General features: G+C 46.9%; 1 protein-coding gene across 11 annotated transcripts in view; it reads left to right on the plus strand.

Moving 5' to 3' along the window:
* Positions 1–25,489, plus strand: part of SDCCAG8 (SHH signaling and ciliogenesis regulator SDCCAG8) — a 229,449-nt gene that overhangs the window by 175,968 nt on the left and 27,992 nt on the right. The window contains exon 17 of one of the 11 annotated variants that reach the window (XR_009406554.1): positions 1,988–2,075. The exons of the other annotated variants lie outside the window; for them this stretch is intronic. The gene's annotated coding sequence lies outside the window, so the exon portion shown is untranslated. The remainder of the gene's footprint in view (positions 1–1,987; positions 2,076–25,489) is intronic. 11 annotated transcript variants of the gene reach the window in all.

Genomic DNA, 25,489 nt, shown 5'->3' on the forward strand with positions numbered 1-25,489 from the left:
TGATTTGCCTGGCACATCTCCAGCAAAGTAGTCCATTAAAATTCAAATCCTTTCCCAATAATTGAGACAATCAATTTACATTAAACAAGGCACAATTATACTTTCATGTACAATTTAAATTCTATAGAAAATAATGAGTGTGCAATAAAGAGGGACACTTATTTTGATGCAAAGGGATGTTTTTCTAGTCTGCATAAACAAATCTTTCATATTTTCAAAATAGTCCCCTCATTATCTTTGGTATAGGAGAACCCTATTGTGTGTTATTTTGATGGAGGGACAAGTGTGTGTCCGTGACTGCCTGTTTAGTAAGCAACGTGACTTTCTCTCAATGGCATTTAAATTGTGAGGGCTGAGATGGAGTAAGGTAGGTCCTTGCCTGCTGTTTGACATGAAATCACTCTTCTAGGAAGAGCAGACAAGGAGGTTGAGTGGGTGTGTTACCTTCGTGCCTGCCTTCTTGGACCAGGGATGCTTCCCTACCTCCGCACGATAGACCCGGGATCCTGCGCTCCAGCCTCAGAGAATCGTCCAGAGGGGTCTGGGAAGGATGCATGGGGCCGGGGTGGGGGAGGCGGGGATGCGCTAGCAGGGGGCCGTGAGCCTCCGTGCTGGAGGGGCTCCTGGGGGAGCCGCCGACTGCAGGGAGTCAGCCCACCGGGCAGCCAGGCTCCGGGAACGCGCCCAGCCCTCGGCAGCTCCCCTGCGTGCAAGCTGGAGTAAGACTGGTCAGGCCGGTCGGGAGATCCAGAGCCCTGGAGAAGCAGTATTAGGAAGCATAGAGTACAAATAATGACAAGATAGAAAACAAATCCTGTCAGAGCCCGAGAATATATTTGGCTTCCGCGTGCTGTGTCTGTCTGTTTCTATAAATGGTCCAGAATAGAAACCGGATGTTTAAAATCTCTCTCCCTTTCACATGCTCGCCTCCCCCTCCTGTCTTCCTTCCTCTTCAGTATTAGTAGACTTACTATTTTTATTAGTTTGTATTTATATTCCCATTTTTCAATATTTGCCATTTGTGTGGATAACACATTAATTTTTAATGAAATATTTTCAGACTCTTGGAATAGCTGAATCATAAAAGAAAACTTGAAATTGATATAGACTCTACGCTCAGGCAGCTTATAAATGGAGTATTACAGTTGCTTTTCCCACTCACAAGTGGCAAATGGTCATTTCAAAAGAGGGTGGGTGTTCCCTTACATCTCCTGGCTTTGTACAGCGTAGTCTACTTTTTGTGTCTAATTTTGGTGGCGCCAAGAGTCACTCAGGTACCATCCCGATGAAAATGAAAGAAATATCAAAACAATATTAGGGCTCTCTGATCATTCCCATCTTACCTGCAAGCATGAATTTTTGACAAGCCTCGTTGCTGTCAAAAAAAGTCAGTGGTGACTTAACTTGAATCTTGAGCGTAATTTTTCGTTGTAGCTCTGTCACAGAACTCGGACAGAAAGGAAGGCAGCGCTTGTGTCTCGGAGCGGTTGATCTTCTCCAGTCAGGAGTTGTTTGTAGTTTCGCACTTGTAAAATTAAAATTGATGCTGGAAAATATTCCAACAATTTTCTGTCACATGCTATTCCCAGAATGAAAGCTTTGCAGTCCACTTTGCAACTCTAAATTAGTAAATATAGCTCCTTCCAAAAGTTTATCACAGGAAGCCTGGACACTGGAGATGTGGCATCTTAGACTTTTTTCCCATTCGCAAGTCATAAGGATACAAGTGATCAATTTTATGCGGGTAACTTAAATCGCATTTGAATCATTATATAAATATGCACACACGTGTGCACACATATGGTATGCTTATACATCTAAGCTTGTATTTTTATATTGAAAGAATATATATCACTTCCCATCTCATTCTCTGTGGCAAAAATTTCGGAATAATATCACCTTTCTCAAGTACATTTGCTTACTCTTGACATTCACAACAAATTTGTCTCTATTTTCCGACTATTTTTATTTTAAATTCTGAATGAAGATGACTGAATGTCTTCGGGAACGCTGTGTGTCTTCTGTGAGCTGAACTGCACAGCATGGCATTTTAGAGAAGTAGAGACACCTGAGAGGTGAGTGTGACCCCCTGGTCTCAGCGTCTGCCTTTCGCCTTCCATCCGTCCCCACAGCAGACGCTTTCTGGGTAAGGAGACAGGCCCGGAGACGGAAGGTTCGGGGATTGACTGGAATCTGTGATTTCTGACTGCTGCTCTCGTGTTTTCTGCCGAACTCACTCACTGACTTATCGGTTTAAAGAAGGAGGGAGGTGGGCTAGAAGTGATCATCAAAAGCGAAATAGTACGTGCAGGTGAACAGATGTTTAGGAAAGCCGGCTAATCCAGAAAGCTCGAGACCGGAAGTTGGATGGTTAATCCAAAGGTCAGGAACTCATGATCTCTGTGTTGGGCTGAGACATTTTCTTTATGTACGGACCACCCGATTTTCTGTGCCACATCATTTTTTTTCTGGGTACACCCCACCCAAATTCATCTTTTGATGCATCCAATTTTGGTTTCTTGAAACCAGCCAAGGACATAAGGCACGCTCCCTGCAGAATTTGCTGTTTCAGTGACCCTCTCCCGCCAAGTCTTTTTTTTTTTTAAGATTTTATTTATTTGACAGATAGACAGCACAAGTAGGCAGAGCCGCAGGCAGAGGCAGAGGGAGAGGGGGAAGCAGGCTCTCCGCTGAGCAGGGAGCCCAAGGTGGGGCTTAATTCCAGGACCCTAGGATTATGACCCGAGCCAAAGGCAGCCACTTAACCAGCTGAGCCACCCAGGGCCACCCACCCCGCCAAGTCCTTTTTATGATTATCTCATGCACGGATTAACTTGACAGACTTAAAAACAAACAAACAAACAAACAAAAACACCTCTGCTTTGTTGATTCTTTCTAAATCATTCTACTTTGTTTTCACTGAATCAGCAAACTCTTTTTTTTTTACAATCAGATCTCTGAGTTCACCAAACGTTAAGTCATGCTCATGTAAGCAGCAGAACCAGGCTCGGGGGTACCAGGGATTAGCGGTTGGCGGCCAAAAGCACTGAGTGTACCCTGTTCTTCATTCAGTACCTTTACTAGAGACCAAAGCAAAGTGTTGGCTCACTCGATGATCAGGCCAAGTGGCTGTCCTTGAGAGAGCTGCCGCTCTACTTTGGAGGGAACCACTCGAGTCAGACAAATGAAAATGTGCAAAATAGGAACTCACTCGTCCCAGAAGAGGACTCCGCAGTGCACTCCCCATGCACACTTTTTCTTCCCTTTGCACCGGGAACTTGGAGGCAGCCAACTTGGAGGCAGAAGAAAGGGAGCTTTCTCTGTCCCCTTTTTGCTTTCTCTTCCTCTGGGTTAAGAAGAGCAGCGTCACACCACCCAGAAGCTGGGCCAGTGGAACGTTCTTATACGAAGCCAACTTCAAAGCAGTGGCCACTGTTCAGCCTAGAGAGATTCACCACTGGCCCACAGATTTGCGAGTGACCTGCTACTCAGTTCGGGATGGGGGCAGCGGTGGGCAGGGGGTGCTGCAGCCCTGCTTTCCTTAGGGAGCTGATCTCTTCCTTGCATGAAATCCTAGAAGGAGTGTTTTCTTAGGTCGGGCTGCTGAAAATGCAAATGGTTTCCAAACAGGTTAAAATAAATTCTTGAATTGAGAACCCACGCCTGCTTTTTATTTTTATTTTTTTTAATTTATTTATTTGACAGACAGAGATCAAGTAGGCAGAAAGGTAGCATGCCTGCTTTTTAAAGGGCGCTATGAATGCATTAAGTCCCGTTCCTAGAATGCTAATGAATGGAGAAATCAACAAGTAATGAACAACTAACCTCTGTCTCCATCGGGAGAGTGAAATCTTTCTACTTTTTATCATTTTTTTGTGATCCAAGCATCCATTCGTTTTCCTTTCTTGATTAGGTCATAGTATTTGCCAACATGATTAGCGTACACAACTGCTTCACACACACACACACACACACAATAATGCATTATAGCTGCCTCCTCACCCCCTTGCTACGTCTGTTGTGGCCAGAGGGATGGGGCAGCATCTTTCCATATGGATTTCATAAACAATCAGTTCCACAAAATGTTCTTTGAAGAAAGCAATACAAGATTTACTTTGGGACATAGTCCATCAACTACACCTTTTCTTTGTTGGGGGGACATACATTAGCATATGAAAGCCTTGATACGTCTTAGCAATAATTGATTCTTTGTAAAGTTGAAGTGGGCTTTCTTGAAATAATAATATAAAGAAGAACATCAATAAACCTTGAAGATTTTACAGCTAAGAGGTAAGGACGTGGCTCGAAGGGCTCCAATCCGCCCCAGGGGCCTGAGTTGAGAGACGGGTCACCCGTCTAGGCCTGGAAGTGACACCGTGGCACCTCCCTGAGGATCGCATGGTTTCTCGCAGTTCTGTGATCATCTTTCATCCCTACCTCACGCGGAACCAGCCCTGGTCTTTATCATCACTGCAGTTGGTTTAGACCCTGCAGCGCGATGTCATGGCCAGCCCCGTGTCTACCTCACAGGCAGGACGAGCTGCTCTCCACGGGCGCACAGGCAGGCCCTGCCCAGTACCAGGTCTGCCTGCTGGCCGTGAGCCCCAAGCTGTGGGGACTCCAGGCACCTGAGACTGTGTCGTGGAATGACAGGCGGGCGGGGCCTCTCCATGACCACCGGGGTGGGGGGGTGACTGTAGATGAGCAAGGAGAAGAAACATCTGTTTTCCTCTCAGTTCACAGGCTCCCCAAAGGGATTTTTGGTTTATGTTCTTCCTTCTTCTCGGGGCTCTAGAATCATTTCTGAGTATCTACAGAAAGAAGGCGTGTGTGCAGGTCGTTAATTTGTTCATCCGGTGTTTATACATATGCTCCTGAGGTGAGTCTGGACTGTGGCGATGCCGACTGTGGTGGCAGGGACCTGCGGCGGGCTTCGGAATGAGCCCTGGGCTTCCAGAACACACAGGCTGGATGTTCTGGCCTATGTTGCCTGAAATCTGGGAACTTTTCCTTCTCGGCCTCAAGACCTCTTGTTTCTCAAGAGTCAGGTCAGCTGTCATCTTTTCAGGGAAGCCTTCCTCAACCACCCTCTGCATTCCTCCGTGCTTTGTTCGAACTGCACTTTGATCAAGGGCCCCCGACGTCCTAATTATTCTTTGAATGACCGATGGAGAGGAGGACCCATATGCCGGTCTTTTTTGTTTCTCAAGCATGTCGCCCCATACCAGGCACTGAGGCGACACTCACTCCGTGAATCTGCAACGGTTTGCATTTTCAAGCTCGCCTTTTTCAGCTGCCACAACTGAAGGAGGGGGAGCAATCATGAGCCCAAACAGAGTTCGATGTGTATGTGCAACTTTTTTTTTAAAAGATTTTATTTATTTATTTGACAGAGGAGATCGCAAGTAGGCAGGGAGGCAGGCAGAGAGAGAGGAAGCAGGCTCCCCGCAGAGCAGAGAGCCCGATGTGGGGCTCGATCCCAGGACCCTGAGATCATGACCTGAGCCAAAGACAGGCTTTAACCCACTGAGCCACTCGGGCGCCCCAGGCGCCCCAGTTTTTAAAAAAATATTTTATGACCTCTTATCTATATCCTCATGTTTGGAAAAAATCTTCAATATGTGTATGTCTAATTACTGTCATCACATAATGCAAATCTAAATTTTTATTATGTAATGATGTATATCCAGTGAGCACACGATAAATATTAATCACAGCCATGAAATATGCTTTGATCTCACTGAAACTAGAACAGCTTCTCATCCTGTTCAGGCCATTGGACTACTCGTTGTGTTATTAGTTGGTCCTTAAGCTTTGAAGGTCATGGTTAATGGACCTGCTTGTTAGTGCTGTTCGCAGTTACGGAAACGCCTTCGACTTTACAAATTTTATGGCAGTCATTTGGAATGAGTTCTATATTTTTACAAGCTTTTGGTTTCCCCAGTGGCCTAATATATTAAAGACTGACTGTTAACTTGCAAATCTGGTGAGAGTTTTTTTTTTTTTTAAATCAGCCAAATTTGACATTTTACATAATGCCCATGTTCTGTATCACAGGCCAAGGAGATGACATAGAATTGAGGCAGGGGAACATTTTTCTTGTCTTCCGTGGCCAGGCAGAACAGCCCTTGGAAGATGATCCTTGGAAAGAGAGCATCATTTCTTGCTCCAACCAAATAGACTTAACTTCTGTTATGTCTCCCACTTTAAAATAATCATTTCTGTGACCTGTGTCTGAAAGTGCTCCCGTTTTTCCACATGTCCCTTAAAACATAAGCCGTTAGCGTTGCGTTTGTATTTCTTCTTTTGAATGATGCCACCGTGTTCAGCTGCTGGGCCTGGCAGGGTCAGAGGTTCCTGGACTCCTCGGGCTTTTTGCCAGAACAGGAAGGCCTGAGCCAGTGCAGGTGAGCAGCGCATGTCAATAAATGCTCTTCTGCGAACAAGCGATGTTCTTGGCATTTTAGAATTCCATTGTGGGGAATTTACGTAAGCTGTTTATGTAACCAGTGTTCTAATGTTGGACATTTTGACTATTTGATTTAATATTTTGACCCCCCCCCCCCGGGGTCCACGCTCCCTTCTTGGTTCCAGATTTCCCCCTCTTGAGCATGGAGAGCAGATGACCCCAAGGAAAGGCTGTAAGATGTTCTTGGGCCTGTCTCCAGATATGTCACACGATAACTGCTTTTGGGGTAGGATTTGCAGGGTTCGAAAGGGTGGGCTCACCAAAAATCTGAGCTCTCCCCAGGGACTGTCCCTGCTTAATCCTTGGTACTTAGTCACTCTTGTTCCCAATGCTCTGTTTTCCAGCTTTTGGGGTGCCCCACTCATGGCATTGTACATTCTTTCTTGTTGTCAGATTGTGAAGTCTTCAGTGTGACCTCGTGTTCCCAATCTCCAATGTCCCAGTGTATAAAACTCTATTGAATTAATGAATAATTCTCTAGGAACTGAAGTTGTTTTCATTTAAATGCTGTTAGCTAATGGTTAGTATTCCGACATACTGATTGCACGTGTGCCCTTGTTTCTTTCCACCAGTCCATTGGGATTTGAACTCACCTGGCTTTACTCACCTTTTTGACCCTTTAAGCTATAATATGGTTTGGTCCATCTAAAGCAACAACAACAACAAAAACCAGACACAGGAAACAGAATACCTGATTACATAATAGGAACCACAGGCCATGGAGAGCTACAAAATTAAACAATCGCTGACCTCTGTTCTCTGGAGAAAGAGGTATAAAGCCCTCACCCTAGTCCCGCAGGCCCCAAGTGGTAAAGACTTTAGCAAAGAGGTGTGTGTATCCACAAAGGGCCACTGGGGAGAGGCACAAACCAGGCCTGGGAGATGTTGGAGGATTTTCTGGAAGAAGGAACACCAAAACTCTATTTATTTATTTTAAAATAAAAATTTATTTATTAGAGAGCTTGGGGCGGGGTGTCAACAGAGGGGGAGAGAGAGAGGCCCTAAGCAGACTCTACACTGAGCACAGAGCCCCACGTGGGGCTCGATCTCACGACCCTGAGATCACAACCTGAGCCAAAATCAAGAGTTGGGTGCTTAATGGACTGCACCGCTCAGGCGCCCCCAAAATTTAACTTTAGAGGCAAGGCTCATGCCAGGCAGAGAGGAAACCTGGAGAGAGAAGTGACGTCACACGAAAAGGACACACAGGGCAGTGTTGGAATGTGGGAAGCAGGAATACACTGCAGGTCCGTGCCAGGGACCTACCTGTCTCTGTGTCCTGTCGGTATTGGGGAACCAATGAAGAGTGTGAAACAGGGCTGGGAAAGCAGGCAGGAAATGATTGGTGCCTGCGGTAGAGATGAAGGGGAGGCAGGGGGTTGGGGAAGTATTTAGGAGGTAAAGTTGGCCAGTAGTTGATGTGAGAAGTGATGAGAAGAAAGGAATCAGGTACTTTTCCTCCTAACTATGACTATTAGTACCTGTTTCTTTGGTCTAAATCCCAGGGACTTTTTAAAAAAAATAATTAATTTTTATTAAAGAGAGAAGGTGTGCACAAGTGGGTGAGGTACAGAGGAAGAGAGAGAGACTCCTAAGCCGGTTCCATACACAGTGCGAAGCCTGATGTGAGACTCGATTTCATGACCCTGAGATCATGACCTGAGCTGAAATCAAGAGTCAGGCACTTACTGACTGAGCCTCCTGGGTGACATTTCTATATCCCTGGGAATGAGCCTGCGGGATGCCTTATGACTTAAGCCAATGACTTAAAATGACAAATATTAGTCATATTTCCATTTGGCTTACATTTTCCGTAAAGCAAGTCTAATTTTTGTTTTCAGATTTACATATATTTCTATGACTATTCAAACTAGATTTGTAGATTTAACAAGAAGAACTTTAAATCCCAGGTATTGGGTTTCAAGAATTGCATCAGAAGAGAGATTGTAGCTGATTTACTGATTCCCAGCATGGCCAGCGTACGGGCTTCCTTCACCTCCCAGCCGGGCTGCTTCCTGCTCTCTACAGTACACCCACCATACGCCTGCCCCTGGCCTTGGTGCTGGTAAAAGGGCCCTCCTTTATAGAACAGACACTAAGTAGATAATACAGTATAGCGAAAAAGTATAAATACCTCTTCTTGGCCAGTCCTACTCTAAGGAGTAGTCTTGTTTCTAACAGAAGGGTATTGAAAATCACCAAATCAAAATATTAAATCAAATAGTCAAAATGTCCAACATTAGAACACTGGTTACATAAACAGCTTACGTAAATTCCCCACAATGGAATTCTAAAATGCCAAGAACATCGCTTGTTCGCAGAAAAGCACTTATTGACATGACAGATGTTCAAAATATCTCCATATCTCCAAGGGGAAATAGGATAAAAGTAGTATATCTTATATGATTCCATTTTTGCCAAAAAAATAGATACAGATATATACCCAAAATATCTTCTTCACACTCTAGCTTTTATATCCCACACATGTGGACTCAATTTCTGTTCTCTGCCAACTCGTATATGGAACTCGGCATCTCTCTGAGTTCTCCAGAAGACTTCATATGCACAAAGCACTGGTCGGCATGGACGCTGCTGTGGAGGATATTATAAGAAAGAAGATGGTGAGCATTTACACCACACGTCCCTTAGAAACAACGTGACCACAGTCTCCGTTGATACGGTTCTTGCTTTCGAAGTCCCTTCTAGGCTGTATTTCCACTCAGGAACCTTTGTCTTCTCTTTGGCTTACCCTCTTCCTATCACTTTCAGTGTCTTTGCTTTGTCACATTGTGGGGACACTAATTCCTTACTTTTCTCTTACGGAGAATACTGCCTCAAATGCACGTACATTCAAACTAGCCTGGATCCCGAGTAAAAGAGAAAGTTAACATTACAGCCTTGTACACACACACACACACACACACACACACAGCAAAAGGAAGTTTAGTAAAACAGTTCTTAAGACTGCAATCCATATTTTTCATTTTATGACCTTCTAGTGGGCCATGACCCAGCATTTGAGAAAGGTCCCTAGGAGGCCAGCTGATGAGCACAAAACTTCAGCAGTCCCTCTGGAATCTTCTCAGATTATCAAGTTATTTCTTCCAAACACCTAGTGAATAAATTGTTTTCCATCCCGTTACACACCTGTGTAGGAGGTGGAGGGATGTCATAGTTTACATTAGCTGTTTGCTGTTTCCAAGCACTGGGGTCATTGGTGTATTTTCTTCACATTGTCTAAGAAGTTTTAAGTTTTCTGCACTGAGCACATGTTATTTTTGTAAAAGGAAATGTAAACAGTAAAAAAAAAAAAATTTTTTTTTGAAGAAAAGGCTCTGCTCAGGTTCTCCCTCTTCTCAGAAACCCTCCCTGACCAAACCCTCCCAAGAGGGGTGAGCTCCCTCCGTCCGTTTGTCCATTTTGCCCTTTTGACTTCTTGTCCCAGCACTTACTTCTTTGCCTTATAATGATCTGTTTTCATCATGTTTTCTTCCTGGTTCTCAGGCCCTTCTCCTCCCCCGGCTTTATCCCTCTAATAGACCTCTCCTTTCCCTCTGCAATGAAATGCCTTTTTTTTTTTTTTTTTTTAAAGATTTTATTTATTTATTGAGAGAGTGAGCATGAATGGGGTGGGGAGGGCCAGAGGGAGAGGGAGAAGCAGACTCCTCACTGAGCAGGGAGCCCGATGAGGGCTTGATCCTAGGACCCCATGACCCTGACCTGAGCTAAAGGCAGCCACCCAACACCCAACTGACTGGGTCACCCAGGCATCCGTGCAATGAAATTCTCAAGCTGATATCCATAGATGGGCTGTGAATCTTCCAAAAATGGATGCAAAATTTAATGTTTATTCATTTCTTTTTCTGGGAAGCAGAGCCCATTTGTTGAGTGCCTGCATTGTGCCGGGCCAAGTTCTAGGTCCCATCCTTGGTCAGACCCTCAAAATGCTGGAGAATTCCTAACCCACCGTTCTCCATACTCACCCTGTTTCCTTTGCTTGCCTGGAACAGAGGGGCCACGAGGTGAGGACTTGTCTTTCTCGCTCACCACCAGAGTCCTACCTCCTAGAACGGCAGGCATGAGACGTGGCCAATGATGAAGCATTAGGAGGTAGAGAAGACATTTATTTCACTATCCCCATTTTTCAGAGTTGAATCAAGGTCCTGATGTAACTTGAGGGAGAAGGAAGGAACCTCAGGCATTGTTAGACTCTGGGAAGTTAGCCTAGGCTCTCTGCTCAGTCTTCTCGCAGAACTGGCTGTGGCGCAGCATTTGATCCCGACCCGTGTGAGCTCTGTCTCCTTGTCCCTCAGCCTGGGCCCCGTGGTTGCCTCGGCCCTTTCCGTCTCGAAATTCCACACGTGTGGCGGACTCAGGGACCCAGGCCAAGTCTGCAGGTTTAGCTTAGCATGAACACCCAGGCGTCCCGACTCCTCACCCTTGGGTTAGAGAACACAACACTCCTTCCCTTTGGCTTCGTGTCAGATGGATCATTTTGGGTTTTGAAGATAGTCTGTTCCATAGAAAGTGGACAGGGTGTTGTTTCGACAGAGGGCTGATGTCTCAAGGTGACCCGTTGACCCACCAAGACCTACCAGAGCGTGAGTCACAACCCCGCCTCTGTGCCCTGTTAAGGTGTGAATGTCTGATATGGCGAACGTGTTCTGAGCCCAAAAACTCCCATGAAGAACGGTCAGGTTGTCTCATTTTGCCATCAATTGTATTTTGAGATGTTAAGTGGGTAGGAAAACTGCTATTTCCGGGGAAGCAGATTCTCCCAACTACTGCAAAATCTTTCTAAAATCAGGTCATTCTGTCTCTAATCCCAATTGTATTTCGTTCGTTTTCTTCCAACTCTTTTTGTGTGACTGGGACTGTGTGTTTAAAGTTCAGCTTCGTGTGCGGTGCTCCTCTGATCGTGGCGGCACGTACAATAAGATGTTTACAAAAGCCAACCTGAGACCGATACTATACAGCAGTTTAGCAGCAAATTTCTACTCTGGGTATTTAACAATAATTGGGATCTTTCTATTGGCTTTACATACACTCAGATTAGTAGTAAAATCTAAGCACCAGCCCATTTGGCAAACTCCTGCACTTCAGGCTCACAAATTTGCTTCTGATTGTGCTTTTCATTCGCACCTAGCTCAGATTTTTGCTTGGTGCTTTTTTAAATCCTCTCATTTACATACTGTGGTAAATTTAAAATGAGAACAGATGAGTGCTGCTAAACTTTCCTATTTCACTGATGAATATGGTATTTTGCTTCAACTATCTAGCTGTTATATATTCAATGACCTTTAAAACATGAAATAGATCCTTCTCTTCGGATACGCTGTGCAAGATGGATTATTAGTATTGTCTTCCCTTTGAGACGATGAGTGTGAGACCCCGAGGCGGAGCAGAGCACCTGAGAACTATGGTCGCGGAGCGGAAATTCCACTTCCTGTGGGTGGGCTCACGCTGTCACCAGGGCGAAGGGGGGTCCTTCACGTGGGGTCGTCTTGGGCCGCGCAGGTGATGCGTCCGCTCTGAATGCATTTCTCCCTGCCCTGCACTCCGGGGCACTACGGTCTGGCACCGGGCCCCTTTGGGGTGTTAGGTGGCGTAGCTGAAGCAGGAATAAGAAAAGTAGCGTTTTGGGGTGGCTAATAAGGGTTTGGCTCTAGCTAAGCTTAATAGGTTCTTTTTTATTTTTTTTTTTTTAAGAATTTTTATTTATTTATTTGTCAGAGAGAGCACAAGGAGGGGGAGCTGCAGGCAGAGGGAGAAGCAGGCTCCCCACTGAGCTGGGAGCCCCATGTGGGACTTGATCCTAGGACCTGAGCGGAAGGCAGACGCTTAACTGACTGAGCCACCCAGACGCCCCGAAGCTTAATATGTTCTTATGTCATTTATTATTATTCATAGTCATGAGCTCATTCTCCAGAGGAGCAGAGTGAGGCCTGGGGAGGTGTCCAGGAAGTCGGAACCTGAGAGGAGTTCAGGCAGCAAAAACAGTTGTATTCAGGAAGTCTTGCAAATAGGGGAGAAAGACCTCAGTCTAGAACTGGCCTGGATTTCAAATTCAGCAAGGAAAAGTGGGGGTTTGCAGGCGGGGAGTGGGACAGAGTGGGCGTGGGGGGGTGGGAATCAGGGGATGGAAAGTGACAGAAAGTGCATTCTGGCCAAACCGGCCTAACAGGGCTCTTCCGGAAGGTGGGCAGGAAGGTGGGCAGGTGCGCCTCACACACACCACCTGGGGAGCAGTGAACGGAGGAGGAGTACTGATCAGATATCAAGGTTGATCAGATATGGAGGGTGGGGCTGGATGTGGGGCGGGATGCTCTTTTGATGGACAAGATTCTGGGCAACGCAGGCCTGACCAGGGAGGACACTGAAGCCAGAGACCAAAGCAGAGTTGCGAAGAGCGCTGGGAGAAACCTTCGCCAGAGGTTACATTATGAGATCATTGAGATTTCTAAACTCATGCTCCATCTGGAGCCTGGTCTCCCAGGTACATAGGCCTGTGTCCCCCACTGGCTGGTGGGCGCAGCTGCAGAGACCTCTTTCCTGGCTCCTGCATCTTGGATAGTGAGCGGCTTAGCGCCTTGCAGCCCTATGGGGCCATTTATGTGGTCAGGATTTCGATAAACCCCCCAGATGTGCCATTCATAGTGTGGGTGTCCAGTGGTCAGAAAACTTCCTGGGGGAGGTAGAATGGAATACCTTTGTAGCAGGGTTCGTATGAGTTTTAGTAACCTAAATCAGTATTAATTTTAAAGTGATATATACTGCTTATACTAAAAATGCCATGATGTATAAGACAAGAAAAATGTAGGGCACGATCTTAAAGAGAAGTACAACTATATTAAAAGAAGGGAATCTTTCTGCCCTTCAACGGACGAATGGATAAGGAAGATGTGGTTCATATACACTATGGAGTATGATGCCTCCATCAGAAAGGACGAATACCCAACTTTTGTAGCAACATGGACGGGACTGGAAGAGATTATGCTGAGTGAAATCAGTCAAGCAGAGAGAGTCAATTATCATATGGTCTCACTTATTTGTGGAGCATAACAAATAACATGGAGTACAAGGGTTGTTAGAGAGGAGAAGGGAGTTGGGGGAAATTGGAAGGGGAGGTGAATCATGAGAGACTATGGACTCTGAAAAACAATCTGAGGGGTTTGAAGTGGCGGGGGGTGGGAGTTTGGGGTACCAGGTGGTGGGTATTATAGAGGGCACGGATTGCATGGAGCACTGGGTGTGGTGCAAAAATAATGAATACTGTTATGCTGAAAATAAATTTAATTTTTAAAAAATGTTAAAAAAAGATAATAAATGTTCATTTTTTAAGCTACTAAAAAAAAAAGAAGGGAATCTTTCTATTTCAGAATGAAGGAATAAAAAGTGTTTTTTTTTAAGATTTTATTTATTCATTTGACAGACAGAGATCATAATTAGGCAGAGAGGCAGGTAGAGAGAGAGGAAGGGGAGCAGGCTCCCCACTGAGCAGAGAGCCCAACACGGGGCTCGATCCCAGGACCCTGAGATCATGACCTGAGCCACGCAGGCGTCCCAGGAATAAAAAGTTTTAAAAGCCATAACGGGGGGTGCCTGGCATCTGCCTTCACTTCGGGTCATGATCCCAGAGTCCCAGGATCCAGCCCTGGGTCAGGTTTCCTGCGCAGTGGGGAGTCTGCTTCTCCCTCTCCCTCTGCTCTTCCCCCTGCCCCCTGTTCCCCAACTCATGGTCATGCGGGCTCTCTCTCTCCTACTCTCTCTCTCAAATAAATAAAATCTTAAGAAAAAAAAAAAAAAAGCTAAAACAAAAAAATTTCTAGGCAATTTTGAGGTCTCTTTCTCTCCTAATATGGAAAAGTAGGCCAACTGCTAAACACTTAATTGCGTTACTTCCATCTATCTTGCTCACACTAATTTGTGCTAAGAAACTGGAGGTTCTGAAATTTAATAAATGACCCTAAATCAAAATATCTTACTCCAAATTCAGCTTGATAGAAAGCCAAGCTGGTGTCACTATATCTTGCTTTAGGCAAACCTGATATATTAAATCCAGATTTCCAAAATGGATTAGCTAAGTGGTCATTCTTCACTTAGCAACATAATCGCTGTAGTAAATTTCCCTCAGAGTGCTTGTAAAGCACAATTCCGTATGTTAGAACCCCCGTGCCACACTTCAAGGGCAGAGTGCATTTGAAAATATTAAATCCAACAAACCAGCAGTTTCAGATCTCTCCCAGGATTTGGTTGGGCACGATCCTGGGCCCTAAGGAGATGAAAAAGGGGTCAGAATGGACTCTGCACCCAAGGCAGGTGTATTCAGGGAGCGAGGACAGAGGTCGCAGGGAGTCCAGTGACTACTCTGGGGGGCGGGGTCAGGGGGAGAAGGGGTGGTGGGCAGGGGGAGCTTGGATCACTGGCCCCCTTCCTTGGTCTCACCATCCAAGTTTTGTGTGTCCTCAACTGCTGATCCGTCGAGTTTGTCTTGACGGAAAGTCCTCTCCTTCATCTCCTCTCTCGTGGATTAACTGAAAGGGAGAGCCCGACGTCATTAGGTCTGAGAAGAGTGCGCAGGTTCTGTTCACCCTTGATCCTGCCCCGGCCGCCGCGACATTCCCTTACCGTCCTGTAGCTGGTGTGGGTCACGCGGCTGATCCCAGTCCACTGGGCCTTTGGGTGTACTGAGAGATAAAAGCTGTGGGGGGCATTTCTGGAACAGAGTCAGATGACAGATTTGGGCAGAGATGGGCAAAATAAGTAGTATTTTTTAAAAAATGGGTGCGTCGGTTATAATGAAGCTAGTGTGGGAGAATGTGCTTCAGAAAATGATTTCTTAGAAGACATTAGAGTGAGCTGTTGGCTGTGTCTGTGGTTCTTTTCACGCATAGACATAAGGAAAACCAGTCTTTTCACCTTTACTTTTATTCTAATATACCTAGGTCAAAGTGGGTCATTCCCAGCATTAAGAAAGGGGTGTGGGGCCGGGGAAAGTAGTTTACTTTTTGTTTTTGATGAGATGGAGGTTTTTTTCTTCCTTTTCTTTTTATTCTGAGGGCCAGTCTTCCGTTTATCTCCTCTTTCTCATTGTGCTTTTCCTGGACCTTTTATTATGCTTTTATTTAACTTCCTATTGTAGAACTGGGCTCGAGGGAGGGGGAATGGCCAGAGTTCAGCCTGAAAGTCTTTTGGTGTAGATGCTATATTTTTATTTAATGTGAAATACACTCATCGTGCTGTCTTCTAAAGAACGTTTGTTTTTTAAGGGTCTTTGTGCATTCATCTGGGGGGAAAAAAAAGCAACCAAATCTGCTCTATTCAAATTCCCAATTCTAGGGGAGCAGATTGTCGCAGAATATATGGAGATGAACTTCCAAAAATGAAAACGGATGGAGAAATCAAAGGTATTCATCACACATGCTGGAAACATTAGTGCTTGGGAGTAATGAATGGGTATCTTGCTTTATCACAATTAGCTTATCAATTATTTCCTAATTTTTCTTTATGGAAAGAATCCTACAAATGGTCAAGTTCGGCCTGAGTCTCCTTTGTTGATCCTGGAGACACAAAAGAAGTCTCATTCTCCATGTCCAGTCAACAGTGGAAATTATTGCAAACTAGAGATAAGTCATGTAAAGGTCTTCGTTGTTTCACAGTGGGTTTTGCATCCAAGGCAGTGTTCTTTCTTCTTAAATGTAACGCAAGAGCCCTGCAGAAGAGATGTGGAGAGATGCCACTCTTTAAGTAAAAACGCTTTGGCTTTGCTTGCCCCACGCGTCTCCATATTTATAACGGCTTCATCAGCATTGAGAAGCGGTTTTTTAAATGCAGTGTATTTACTTCTGAACTTTCTGCTGGTGGCAGTCTTTGTGCAAATATGACATTTGTAATGTTGGTGGTTGATGTCAAAGTCCGTCTCTAAGTTCACTGTCACATTCGTCTTAGAAAGCTTTTGTCCTTAACATATCGATTGAAGGCAGTCGAAATTGAGTCTTTTTTTTTTTTTTTTAAGATTTTATTTATTTGACAGACAGAGATCACAAGCAGGCAGAGAGGCAGGCGGAGATAGAGGAGGAAGCAGATGCGGGGCTTGATCCCAGGACCCTGAGATCATGACCTGAGCTGAACGCAGAGGCTTTAACCCACTGAGCCACCCAGGTGCCCCTCGAAATTGATTCTTAAAAGAGAGATAATTTCTGTGTTTGTGGAATTGCAACCTCATGCTGTATGAATTTCGCTCGGCACGCTCCATCCTCTTGGTGAAGTGCTTATCAGAGGTGGTTACCATCACTTTCACCGTGAGGAAAGCAAGAGACAGAGGATTTGTTGGCTTGTACGGAGCCCGCATTGCTGCTGGACTGCGGTGTGTTTCTTCTCTTTCTGGCTGCAATACCCAACGGATCTCTCTCTGTCAGGAATAGCATCAGGTCTCCTGGTAGGGACGGAGATCCATGCATCCCGTCCTGGGAGACAGCCCAGTATGTCTCGAGAGGACTGGACACGGCTCGATGTGAGCTTGACTTTCATGTGGGTCTGACCAAGTCACTAATTTTGGGCGCAGACTTCTCGGGAAGAAGTCTGGCTGTTTCAGATGAGGATCTTGAGATTTTTGCTGCAAGAGAAATTCATCCCCACCTTCAGCCTGGTGCACCCAGGGCCCTGTCTCTACTCTCATTTCGTGGCTTCAGCGATCCTGGTTCCACCCTAGGTGACCTCCAGTTCCCATGGTTTGACAGCATTACACATTGTACTAAAGCTCTTGCTGCTGTGTACAAATTTGCTGACACCCCTTACAATAATGATGATTACAGTCTACCTAATTATGCAACACATCGTACATATGTAATAAGTTATTATTAGAATTCTCATTATTATAGCAGTAGCTAACCTTAGATAGTACTTACTATGCACCGGCCATTGTCCTTGTTCTAAGCACGTTATTAACACATTTAATTCTTATATCCATCCTATGAGGCAAGTACTACTCAGGAAACTGAGGCACAGTGAGGTCACACAGGTACCACATGACAGAGGCAGAACCCCAAACCCACGTCTGTGAAGAAGGGATACTGATGTGAAGAACCTTAGGAATATTTTAGCTCTCACAATGCCAATCGCTATTTATTTATTTTAGAGAGCGTGAACAAGCAAGCAGGGGGCGGGAGGTGGGCAGAGGGGGAGAGAGAATCTCAGGCAGACTCCCCGCTGAGCACAGAGCTCCATCTCCGGACCCTGAGATCATGACCTGAGCATAAATGAGGAGTCAGACGCCTGACTGACTGAGCTACCCAGGCGCCCCGCATGATGCTGGTTTTTGAAAAGTGCCTCCTGTGGTACCAATGAGACACAGGATCGCTCTATGTTCTCATTCTCTGTGTTCCCTGAGCTGCTGTCCTACCCCTAAACCACAACTGTGGTCCCGCCAGGAGCATCCCGTCCGTTTCTGAACTGAGTCCCAACGTACGTGACGTCAGCGTCGAGGGTGTTTCTCACGCCTAACGGTGTCTCTGTGAAAACCTCTCGGGCTAATCGACGGGATAAAATGTGGTGGAGAGCCTAGAGTAATCACACTCTCAGATACGTTTCTGTTACCTTAAATTCAAGGCAGTTGAGGAATAAGGAGAAGAACAGGAAGTAGCGGTAATTTGAAACAAGGGAATGGCAGGAAGGACAATTCAGTAAAATCCTTTCTCCCCATAGTAAAAAAATGCCGTTGCTAAGGATTGACAGTTTACTGTGATGTCACACTTGGTGCCTCACTCCAGAGCCTGTGCACTCGCTCTGCACAACACCTTCCTGTCTCCAGCAGAGTTGATGGTCCTAGTGGACCCAGTGGCCAAGAGGGGGCTTGTCCGGTCGTAGTCAGGGAGAGTCCCGAGAAGTGTTGCCAGGAACAAAAGTCACTGGAAATATGGAGGAGCCTTACAAAAAGGCTACTGGGGACAATGGGTGTACGTGAAAGAAAAAAAAAGTATATATCCTTGCACAAGCGCGAAGAGGGGGTGATGGTGTTACCTTCAGGAAGGCAGTGTTCTCGTCTGTTTGCACGGGCTGTTGAGCAGGTTAATGCTTCCCACGTGTTACCGCTCAGAGGCGGTGGGGTAAACCTTGTGCCACCAAGTGTCACTGTCACACCAGCTCTATTGCCTGGATGTCGCAGTATGTTCCTTTTTTAGGCTCTGTCTGTCTCCTTCCTGTCACCGTGGCAGTATCTACGTTGCAGATCTGGTGGGGCTCGAGGCTGCTATTCATCAGCGTGGCACAAATTAGATTTATAAAAAATGTATTTCACAGAGCAATTTATCAGGTGTTAATAATATACATATATATCAGTGTGTGTATGTACATATATACACCCCACAAAATGCACGGTTTCTTAAATACAGAGTTTGTGCCATGAGCATTCCTTGTACTGGAGGGTCTCGCGCACGACTGTCAGTGTTCCCTGAGGCCGCAGGTCGGGATGGAACCCGCGCCAGCCAGGGCTGGTTCATCCAAGCCGTCTTAAACTGGCAAAGTGACTGATCACCACCTCAACTTCCTCTCCTCTGAAAGTTGATATGGGCCCAGTTTTGGAGAACATCTCATTGGACATTTTAACATAGACAAGGATGTTTTGGAGGATTAGCAGCCCAAAGCTCCATTTCCAGGAGCTGGAGGAATTGTATTTCGGGGGCGGGGGGGGGGGGCGGGGGGGGGGGGGGGGGGCAATGGGCCAAGGGGGCCTGTTAATCATGAAGAGTCCGATGATAAGGCTGGAGGGTGGGTGAGTGACTTTCTTTCGGTGACGTCACAGTCACACCAAGAAGCTCCCACTGTCTGGTCTCACCTGGGGGGGGGGGGTTCTTTCTCCCGTGTCCTATCTGTGTGCGCTGCCTCCAGCCCACTCGGCGGGCTCGCTGCGTCCCTCCAGGGGCTGAAGTCCGCAGCCCCCGGCCCGCACCTTCCAGCTCACCTGAGGGGAACCGCGATTCCCAGCGAGGCGGTGCCTGTTGTAGCTTATTGCCTAATTATTATACCTATTTAATGCCACTTAGAACATTGTCAGCTGTTGAGAAAGGGTAATTATCACTAGTCAAATGAAAAACACTTTTTTGGCTGCCTTACGGATACACATTTTACTGGTACCTTGATACATAATGAAGCCTGATAGCAAAACTTTCACTTGTCTCTTCTTCAAGCCACAGCTGTTTCCCTGCTAAATTCATCCCATCTGTCTTCCCTTCCATGAAGCTGTAGGCAGTATAGCATAAGTACAGAAGCAGTTCAGTGCTATTTTGGATAAACATAGCTGAAATTTGAATCTTTGCCATTTGCGATGCACACATTTTGTTTTACTGCTGTAAAGAGAGCTGTCAAAATACAACTACATGGATAATTTACTAAAATACAGTCAGATATAAGGTTGATCAAAGAGGAAGTGCAGTGGGTCAGCCTGACTGTTCCGGGCTGTGGTGGGCAAGGTGTCCCGGGCCTCGGGATCCCACGCGCGCTGGTTGGGGAAGGCGGCGGCTCTGCTGTCTCTGTTGCAGTCCCGCAGTGTGGCTCCAGGAGCCAGCCGTTCCTGCTGACTGTCTGTGGCATGACTAGCGGAGTCCTTGAGAGGGTTTAAAAGTCCATTTTCTTAGTCTTCAAAGAATGTGCTTCGATGGGAAACACTTTCTCTTTCTTGGCACGTCGAGCCGGATTGGAAGGACGTTACCAATCTGCTGTGTTTTGAAACTGATTGCACTGAAACCTTTGTTACCAGTGAGACGGTCCATTTTAGTTCCTCTATTTCAGGGTTATTGGGGCATATAAATGGACCGTTGTGCCTTTTTTTGTTCATCAGTAGTACACGATGCTGTGGAGTCAACGGAGTAGCTTTCTTGAATGAATTCATCTGAAGTCGAAGACGGCGCACCTGCACCCAGGCCCGCCCCTCACACACCTGTTTGCTGCCTTCCTTTCCCATGTGCAGGGGTCTTTCTAGAAGCCCTGTGACCTCTGGGACGGGAGGGGCCGGTATCTAATGTATTTGGGTAGTCGCTGTGGCCGGAGCTCAAAGAAAACGCGTTCAGAATGTTGTTTACACAAAGCTGAGTCAAGTCATCTCGACGACGCCACTAAGTGCTTCCCTCCATCTCTGTCCGAGGAGGTTGGATTGGACTTTGCCTCCTTTCCAGCAGCCGGGTTTTGCTCCTCGCACTTTCCCGGAAACATCTTGACATAATTCCCGCAAGTCCAACAACAGCATGACCTCCTTGGAGAGAAATCAATCCTCTCGGGTTGTTCTCCCCCGTTTCTCAGGTGCCGGGCGAACGTTTGTGGAGCCCCTGGAAGTTGTGCTCTTTTCTTCCCGCAGCGCTCAAGTCCCCGCGTCTCGGTCAGCTAGAACACACGAGCATCTCTAGCGCGTATGGTATTTAAAGAGCTTTAGCTGGGTCTCCTCCAGCGGCTGCCAATGAAATGGTTTTCCTAGAAAGTCCCCAAGGCCTTCTCTGCACTGAGGCACTGCCCTTTCTTTCATCAGGTTTTCTTTTAGGGGGAAAAAAAAGCCCACGTTCTTCGGAAGGGAGAAATAGCATGACTTCTCCAAATGCCACTAGCTCTCTGCTTTGGCTGAAGGTGGAAATGGCAGCTCCGGCCAGTGGTTCTTTAAAAGCTCCCTACGTAGAGAGGGTGAACAAATCTTTAAATTTACACTGTGATGCCATCCGATTTCAGGCCAGTAGGTGCTTTATGAGTGCCGTGTGAGGGCTGACATGACAGTTCCTTCTTCGATTCAACCCCTACCCGTGGTGCAGGCTCTGGACTGGACATCGTGGGAACCAGTGAGAACCAGCCGCTGCTCACAAGGGACAGAGCTTTCTTGCTGGACGCGGTTCTGATGCTGTCTGAGCCGTGACGTGGCACACGGAAGAAGGAACAGGGACAGGGATCGGATCAGGCTTTGCAGAGGAGTGATTCTTGTCTCCTAAAGAGAGCAGGGTGTATGCAGAGAGTTTAAAAAAAAAAAAAAAAAAAAGCACTTTTTCTAATAAGATTCTATGGATTCCACACTTTGGAAAATCGTTTTAGACTTAAGACCCACGATGAGAAGCAGCACGAGACTTCTGCCTGAACTCCCTTCTATTCGCCGTACCCAGGCACGGTTCTGTGCCTCACTGGACCTCCCAGTGGCTCTGGCCGCCAGCCTGGAGTGTCCCTGCGGCGGTCTAGCCAACACCATCCTGACTCACACACTCCTTCCGATGCCTGTAGAGCACAACCCAATCACAGTGTGGGTCTCTGAGCAGATTTTTGACTTGCGAGGGAGAAAATAATACACATAACAACAAATGTTCTCTACGGTAACATTACTCATTTAACCCGGCAGATGATGAGTTTTGTGAGTTTTTCAGTAATTCATTGACACCTTCTCCCCGTCTTTATGGTAATTCGAGAGCCTGTGCTTTTGACTCCATTTGCATGGGAGGTGCTCTCTGCCATCTGTGATGGGGAGGGTAATGAGACCGTTCTGCCACATGGGCACATGCCCACACAGGATATTTAAAAAGCCGTATCTACTGGAAATACCTGTCCGTGGAAGCAGTGTGAACTCTCAGTGTTCCTAGGAGAGCCAGCACATGTAGGTGACTCTTGTCTAGAGAGAAGGCTGGAAATAACCCTTTATTCAGAACCTTGTCAAGGCAGTTGGAGCCCCCGGGTGGCTCAGCGGTTAAGCGTCTGCCTTCAACTCAGGTCATGATCCCAGTGTCCTGGGATCGACCCCTGCACTGGGCTCCCTGCTCAGCAAGGAGTCTGCTTCTCCTTTTGCCCCTGGCCCTGCTGGTGCTCTCTCTCTCTCTTTCCTTCTGTCTCAAATAAATTAATAAAATCTTAAGAAAAAAAAAAAGATAATTGGGTTGCCACGGTCAGATCTTCTTGACCTGACCTTGCTGACAGGGTTGGACAAAATGTTATTCATAGAGGGGAACAAAAGTCACTAGCAAGAGTTAACATGACCCTGATGGGCACTTGACCTTCAGAGTAATATTTGTTTTTGGAAATTTCCATTTAAAGCACATGCTGGTGTCAGTGGTACTTAAACTATTTTTTCTTCCTGAATATTGCAGACTTGGGCTCTTCGGTCCTACTAATCGTTTGCAGGGAGCTTGCACACGTATTCCCCTTCTCTGGGTTGGGCTGGTTGATAGGTGGTGAACCTGCCTCTTTGTTTTCACGAGAGGTCACTACTTGGTGATTCTGTCTTGTCTCCAAGCACAGGACCACAAGCACTGAGTGGATTCTGCTAGTCGATTTGCATGAGACAAAGACTAGTGGATAGTTGTCTGAGACTATCCTTACTAGTTCACTATACAAGTAAGCCTGCTACCCCTTGGCTAACTGGGATGCCAGGGAATTACTAAAAAAATCTAATTAATACACATTATTAAACATATTTACACACACTGAACTATTTCAAACCAGTAATGCTGGAATAAAGACAAAATAATACTGTGTATTTACATAACACCATAACACCTCTCCTTCGAGAAATCTCAAGCCTTTGCTAACTTACTAAGCTGAACAACACCCCACAAGGTGTGTCGGGAGTAAGGTAGAACAGAACAAGGAGCTGAAGAAAGGAGAGAAGCAAGTGTGCTTGCAGAGGGGGTAAACACTGCTGGCGAGCCCTTGGCTTTTGAGTTCAAGTCACCCCCAGTTAAGGGAGCAGAGACGGAAGGGCCTGTAGGCCTCTCAGGAGATTATGGATTTCACCTCCTCATCTGGCTGCATGACCCATTGCCTAACTTGTCCTAGACCCGACTAAATCTAATATTTCCCCCCTTAGCCAGGATTTTTTCCCAGAATATGCCACTCTCCAGAAATGCCCTGAGGTGGTCAGACGCAGCTAAGTCTGTGGAAAGGGTGGGGGTGAGCCCAGGTCTCCCCTGGCAGGGTCAGAGTGGGTGGGTGGGTCAGGGCTGATGCCACGTCCAGCACCTCCTGTAGCAGGACTGGCCCGGCACAGTGAGCACAGAGAACATTCCAGGACTTCCGTGGGGCATCCGAGGCAGGCCTGGAGCTCGGTGCAGTCGAGCACCAGGAGAGCCCGCGTGAACACAGGGGCCAGTGGGAATAGGGAACGACACATTCAGATGGTTAAACAGCGTACATTAGCATCTTGGAATGGATTGTGAGTCTGAGATTCTAATGGATTTCCAGAAAGTTTGGTGCTGGAATTTACTACTCATTTGCTTATGCTCCACACTGAATTTATTCACCTGCTCCTTTGAGGAAAAAGAGGAACTTTCTCTCTGTAAGTCTTTCTCACAGCAATGCCCTTATTGTGGCTTAACCTCTCAGATTTGGGGGATAATTTAGGTGTCACAGATACCCGTGACGAGATAGCTTTCAGACACTATAATTTAAGTGTCTCTGAAATGTAATAAATAGAGCTTTGTCTGGGTTTGGGAAATAATGTTTTCTTCCCAAACAGCTGTTCATTTGTATTAACAATTTCTGTCTCTGGAGAAGCAGTGTCTCTGTTTTAGATCTAATCTCGTCTCCTGTCACGTTAGCTGCGTTCATTCCCTTGCCGTGATAGGGGTTTTCGGACCCCCGAGCACCACGGGCAGACGACAAAGCTGACCCTGGGGCTTCGAGAAGAGAAGATGGCCCTTGCTTTCCCCTCGCGTGGTGCAGGCCAGACCGTCCCTGTGTGCTCAGTGGGGCTGGCTGGTCCCACTGCCTGCCCCTTTCCTCGGAGACGTGTGCAGGGTGAACGCGTCTGATGCCCCTTCCTCAGCCACCAAAGCCCGAGCTCCCTGGCTTTCTGTCTGCGGTCCCCTAGGTAGTCACAGCCAACTGTGAGCTCTGGCCGCGGGGGCTGCCCAAATGCAGCAGGCGCTGGTCCTCTCCTCAAAGAGCTCGCAGCCCATTCGGGCCCACCCGAGACTTCTGCCCGTGGGGAAAAGGAAGCGGAGAAGCCTGCGCGGGAGATTACGAATAGTGGGTAAAGTCTCCCAGCGTCCTGTGCGACAGACAGGTGGGACAAGTGTGGTAACAGTTACACTTTACCCTGAACAGCTTTGGGCACAGAAGTAGTGCCAGGTTCCCACAGCTGGTAGGCTGAGAAGTGTACCCTTTGCTGCTCAGTCTGTGAGGGTCGTGGGAGGGAAGGGTCGTTAGGGGTGTATGTTCCGAACCCAGAGGTCTTGGCTTCAAATACCGGCTCCACTGGCTTCTGGGCTCTGTGATTTGGGGCAGGCTGCTTAACGGGGCCTCAACGTGTCATCTGCACTTAGGACAATGGCGTTCTGTATCTCCCCGTGTTCTTAAGAGGACTGCATTGAGTTCTTACCCAGAAATGTACCGAACAGAGCCTGGGCATAGAAGGTTCTCAACCAACGGTCTCCGTGTGAGTTGCTCAGAGAACCACGTCGTCAGAGCTCACACGGTGCCCCGGGAGGTGGGTGTTGAGGAGGTCCTCCGCCGACCTTCAGCTAAGTCAGGACAAAGCAGTGTTGTTGTTCTCGGGCAGCAATCCAGGACTCCGCCGGCTGCTGAAATGTACGAAGGACAAAGAATTCACAAGGTCTGCCTCTGGGGAACCTGGTCTCGCTCTCAGGGGGACCGTGAATATGCCCCCCCCACCCCCCGCCAGATCCAGAGTGCTCCCTCACAAAGAATGCATTCCAGAATACTCGTGAAAGAGTATTAGATCCTTTATGTTTGAAACCCGTGGGGCATGTTGTGTTTCTCCTGCACTCAATCCCAAGTACCACATCTCTGTTCACAATCTCCTCTGCTCAGACACTCCCGGAAGCTGCTGTTGACTGTTGACTAGAAATGTGACCAAAGATTTATGAATTTGGAAGCATCACAGTGAAGGCAAAGGTGGATGGTTGGTTGGTTAAAATCCTGTTCGGTTTTGAACTGGGTTGAAGTCAGCCATGCAGCAGTGCCTTCAGAATCAGTCCAGGTCCAGTCAGGGGAGGGAGAGAGCAGAGCAGAGGTCGTGGGGCACAGCTCACCTGAGAGGACAGCCCA

Source organism: Mustela nigripes, chromosome 10 (assembly GCF_022355385.1).
Source record: "Mustela nigripes isolate SB6536 chromosome 10, MUSNIG.SB6536, whole genome shotgun sequence".
NCBI lineage: Eukaryota > Metazoa > Chordata > Mammalia > Carnivora > Mustelidae > Mustela > Mustela nigripes.